This window comes from Aegilops tauschii, unplaced genomic scaffold, assembly GCF_002575655.3.
Source record: "Aegilops tauschii subsp. strangulata cultivar AL8/78 unplaced genomic scaffold, Aet v6.0 ptg001248l_obj, whole genome shotgun sequence".
NCBI lineage: Eukaryota > Viridiplantae > Streptophyta > Magnoliopsida > Poales > Poaceae > Aegilops > Aegilops tauschii.
Genome location: NW_027333449.1, coordinates 4,709 through 10,072, shown reverse-complemented (window position 1 = coordinate 10,072; position 5,364 = coordinate 4,709). Strand labels below are relative to the sequence as shown.

The following is a 5,364-nucleotide window of genomic DNA, read 5'->3' as shown; positions in this document are numbered from 1 at the left end:
TCGAAACAGTCTTTTATTTTCTTTTTGAAAATAAAAAATGGATTTCATTGAAGTAATAAAACTATTCCAATTCGAATAATAGTTGAGAAAGAATCGCAATAAATGCAAAGATGGAACATCTTGGATACGGTATTGAAGGAGTTGAACCAGGATTTCCAAATGGATAGGATAGGGTATTTCTATATGTGATAGATAATCCAAATGCACAAATTTGTCTTCTAAAAAGGGAAATATTGAATGAATAGAGCGTAAATTCTGAAACTTTGGTATTTCTTTTTCTTTCGGACAAAATAATTCCCGTAGCGAGAATGGGATTTCCACAACGATCGCAAACCCTTCAGATAGAATCTGAGAATAAAACTCAGAATAAAAATAATTTTTGTAATCCAATAATCGATCTTGGTTAGGATGATTAACCGAGTTATCCAAAAAATTCTGCTGATACATTCGAATAATTAAACGTTTCACAAGTAGTGAACTAAATTTCTTGTTATTACAACTAACAACTATTTCCACAGGTTCAGAACCATTTAATCCATAATGGTGGGCAAATGCATAAATATATTCCTGAAAGAGAAGTGGGTAGACAAAGTATTGTTGACGAGATTTATGTTTTTCTGAATACCCTTCGAATTTTTCCATTTGTATTTCTACTTGAATCAGAGAGAAGAAGCATTTCTCGGTTTATCGAATGATGATACATAGTGCAATATGGTCAGAACAGGGTGTTGCATTTTTAATACAAACCCTGGAAAGAAAGGGAGTCTAATCCACAGATCTTTTTCTGCTCCTTTTCTACCCAATTAGTTTATGTTTGTTCTAATTAAAAAAAAAGAACAGAACAAGTTTTTTATTTTTGCAGGCCAATCGCTCTTTTGACTTTGGAATACAGCCTCTTTATCAATATACTGCTTCTTTTACACATTCAATCCATAACATCCCTTATTCAATCCATAATCAAGAATAATTAGGATTTCTAAAAAAAAAAGAAAAAATAAAGGGTCCACTCATAGGAAAACCCAACCTTTCCCCGCATCCGGCACTAATCTATTTTTAACGTCTAATTAGAGCGGGGAATCATTCCAATTAGGAAGTTCAGCTCGTTGCTTTTTATTTTACCAGAATTGGAGCCAGGCTCTATCCATTTATTCATTAGACCCAGAAAATCGTAATTTTGGATTCCATTCAAAAAAGATTGATTTTATTACGACATGCTATTTTTTCCATTCATTACCTTTGAGGATCAGTCGTGGTCTTCTAGACTCTACCAAGAGTCTGGACGAATTTGTTGTTTCATCCAAATGTGTAAAAGATCATAGTCGCACTTAAAAGCCGAGTACTCTACCATTGAGTTAGCAACCCAGATAAAAAAAGGATCTTAGATACGATCGAAATCCAAAAATCAATGGAATTACACCGCGCGCTTCTGTCAAAACATTGAACTAGCAAGACATCAAAAGATTTTTTTATCGACCATGAAAAACACTCAAATGCCAAAACGAACAGGTCCGGTTAAATTCCACTAAAGTAAAGTTAAAAAAAGAGCGACCCTAATCACGATGGCCAAATTCTCCTTATTTTTAGCGATTTTTATTAAAAAAAATATATATTATATTGTATGAGAATACATGCAAGAGGAACACCCTTATCATTTGAGCGAAGTGTAGGCGGAAAAATTGAATATGGAGTGAGGATAAAGAGACCCATCTATCTACAAATTCTATTTGTTCAATAGACCTTTGTCAATGGAAATACAATGGTAAGAAAACAAATTAGATAGAAAAAGTAAATAAAATAGGGGCTTATGTTGAATTGGCACGATATAATATAAATCCAAATAGGATTAAAAAAGAGGTAAATTGTGTCTAAATAATTAGACAACTAGGAATACTAATAATCTTCTCCTATCCTACTTTTTGATTCATTTAGTTCTTCAATTAACTCAAAGTTCTTTCTTTTTCTTTAAAGAATTCCGCCTTCCTTAAAATATCATAAACAGTTCTTGTTGGTTGAGCACCCTTTTCAAGGAAATAGAGAATAGCTGGAACATTTAAACAAGTTTGATTCTTTATCGGATCATAAAAACCTACTTTTTGAAGATCTCTTCCTTCTCTTCGAGATCGAACATCAATTGCAACGATTCGATAGACAGCTTATTGGGATAGATGTAGATAAACAACGCCCCCCCCTAGAAACGTATAGGAGGTTTTCTCCTCATACGGCTCGAGAAAATGATTCGAATTTCTGTCGATAATAATAGAAATTAGACTATGACGTGCATTAATTTCCTTACAGAAAAAACAAATTTCATTTATACTCATGACTCAAGTGGGCTAATTTTGCCTGACAAACTTCGAAGGCAAAATCCTTCCAAAATTTTTGAGTCGTCTTTAAACTCTTTTCTTTGTCTCATTTCGAACGAATTGACTTTTATTCCTTATTCTGATCCAACTCTGTTGTTGAGACAATTGAAAATTGTGTTTACTTGTTCTGGAATCCTTTATCTTTGATTTGTGAAATCCTTGGGTTTAGACATTACTTCGGGAATTCCTATTTTTTTCTTTCAAAAGAGTAGCAACATACCCTTTTTTCTTATTTCCTTCGATAAAGCATTTATCTCTTCTATAGAAATCTAATAAGAGGGATTGATTCTGATATACTTTTATTGGACTTTATTCTTATTTTAACCTTTCGATTTATTTCTATATTAAGGATAGACTGACAAAGTTGGCCTAATTTATTAGTTTTCACTAACCCTAGATTCTTTCCCTTGATAAAAAAAATTCTGTCCTCTCGAGCTCCATCGTGTACTATGTTACTTAAACCCAGCGCAAATTTGGTTCGGAACGAATAGAACAGGCTATGTCGAGCCAAGAGCATTTTCATTACTATGGAAAATGATGGATAGAAAAATCCACAATCGATCATGTCCTTCAAGTCGCACGTTGCTTTCTACCACATCGTTTTAAACGAAGTTTTACCATAACAAACATTCCTCTTTTCATTGCAAAGTGGTATAGAGAATTGATCCAATATGGATGGAATCATGAATAGTCATTGGTTTAGTTTTTTTATACTAATTAAAACTTGCTATCTATGGAGCAATATGGATAAAAGAAAGTAAGTATTTATCCGGGAAGCCTCCGCCAAGATCCAATTTATTTAAACCCATATTAAAATTCTATCATATGAATGAAACATAGTTTGAAAAAGACGACTAAACAAGTTTGCTTAAAACTTATTTATTCTTAAATTTCCACCCTCAACGGATGGCTCGAGATGATCAATCTTGAAGTGAGAAAAGAAGGATTGACTCTTCCTCAATAAATAAACTATCAACCTCCAAAAAAGTTTAATTAATTTAATTACTAGAATTAGAATTCTAGTAGTAATATATTTTTTCAGTACCAAAAACAATTAACTATAATAACTAAATAAACTATTCCAATGAAAAGATTGAAAGTTTTTGGTAGTTATAGAATTCTCGTACTTCTTCAACTCGAATACCAAAAGGAAGAAAAAAATATGACTAAGTGATTTTATTTTATAGTAGAGGCATATCCTGAATGTGCTTGATAGATCCCATTTTTTCATGAAAATAAAGATAGTCAATTTGACTGGACTTAAGACTTTATTATGTTTTCTGAGAAAGAATAAGATATCATTATTCTCTTTAATAAACTTTTGTCTCGTACGGAATACTATATGATTTCACCGTTTGTTTCATCAGAAACAATCTGGGACGGAAGGATTCGAACCTCCGAGTAACGGGACCAAAACCCGCTGCCTTACCACTTGGCCACGCCCCATTTCGGGTTTTATGCGACACTAATAAACACTAGTATGTTTATTTGTTATTCGTCAATACCATTTCAATTACATAAAAAAGGAGGGATATTCTCTTGCTAGTATTCTACACATGCGGATAATATAGAATCAAAAAAATGCATTGATCATTACATGGAATTCTATTAAGATATTATATGAAAGTCGAATTTATTCCACTCCACTCTCATTTGAGAGTGCAAATACAAGGAGGTATTTTGTGTTTGGGAAAGTCCGAAGAAAAAAGATTTTGAATCTGCCTTTTCCTTCTTTCCCTTAAAAAAATAACTCAAGAAAAATCCAATTATTTACTCTACAAGAATGAAATGCTTGTTATGCCTAATATACTTAGTTTAACCTGTATCTGTTTTAATTCTGTTCTTTATCCTACTAGTTTTTTCTTTGCCAAATTACCCGAAGCTTATGCTATTTTCAATCCAATCGTGGATATTATGCCTGTTATACCTCTATTCTTTTTTCTATTAGCCTTTGTTTGGCAAGCTGCTGTAAGTTTTCGATGAAATCTTTAGTACTCTGTATGCCAAATTGAATGATGTGTTCATTCCAAAAAAATTTAAAAATGGGTAAAAGCCGAGAAGTTTTATATTTTTATATTATGAACCTTCGATTCTAAAATTTAAATTCTTCTACATTGAATGGGTAGCTACAGCAATAAATTTGGATCAGCCTTTCTACTCCCCTGCACCTAGGTTGAGCAGGTACCTAAAGGTACCTACACAATACCTAACCACCTAACCCTATTTTTGCTATTGATAAGAGTGCTTATTATAAAAGAATTCTTGCAATTTTTTTCAAGAATTCTTTTTTGCATTTTTAGGTATAAAAAAAAAACCATCCTAGTGGATCCGTGTGGTAAGGAAAAACTGGTAATCTATTCCTTAAAAAAAAATCTTGGAGATTATGTAATGCTTACTCTCAAACTTTTTGTTTATACAGTAGTGATATTCTTTGTTTCACTCTTTATCTTTGGATTCTTATCTAATGACCCAGGACGGAATCCTGGACGCGAGGAGTAAAAATTCAGTTTTTTTTTTTTCTTATTGGATTTGTTTCGTACATTTATCTATGAGAAAATCCGGGGGTCAGAATTCTTTCCAATTCGAAAGTCCCAAATGATCCAAGGGAGCGGAAAGAGAGGGATTCGAACCCTCGGTACAAAAAAATTGTACAACGGATTAGCAATCCGCCGCTTTAGTCCACTCAGCCATCTCTCCACGTTCCAAAGCGAAAGGTTTCCGTGATATGATATAGGCAAGAAATAAGAAATAACGGTTGCAAAAAAACCCCCTTTTTTTCTTTCAAAAGTCTATAAAAATTATATTGCCAATTCCATTTTAATTATATTCTTTTTTCTTAATGTTAATAAAAAAAGAAGAAAATTCTTGTTTTTTCTTTCTAAAAATCGATATTGGCCGAGAGACAATCAAATAGATTTTCTCTTTAGCGGGCATTTCCATATAGGACTTGTTATAATTATAATAAAACAAGCAGGTTATATAAAAAAAAACGCTTTTTTTG

General features: G+C 32.5%; 1 non-coding gene across 1 annotated transcript; it reads right to left on the bottom strand.

Moving 5' to 3' along the window:
- Positions 1-4,972: 4,972 nt before the first annotated feature.
- On the bottom strand, positions 4,973-5,060 carry TRNAS-GCU (transfer RNA serine (anticodon GCU)). Its single transcript has one exon. It is a non-coding gene; the product is annotated as a tRNA-Ser (tRNA).
- Positions 5,061-5,364: the final 304 nt, after the last annotated feature.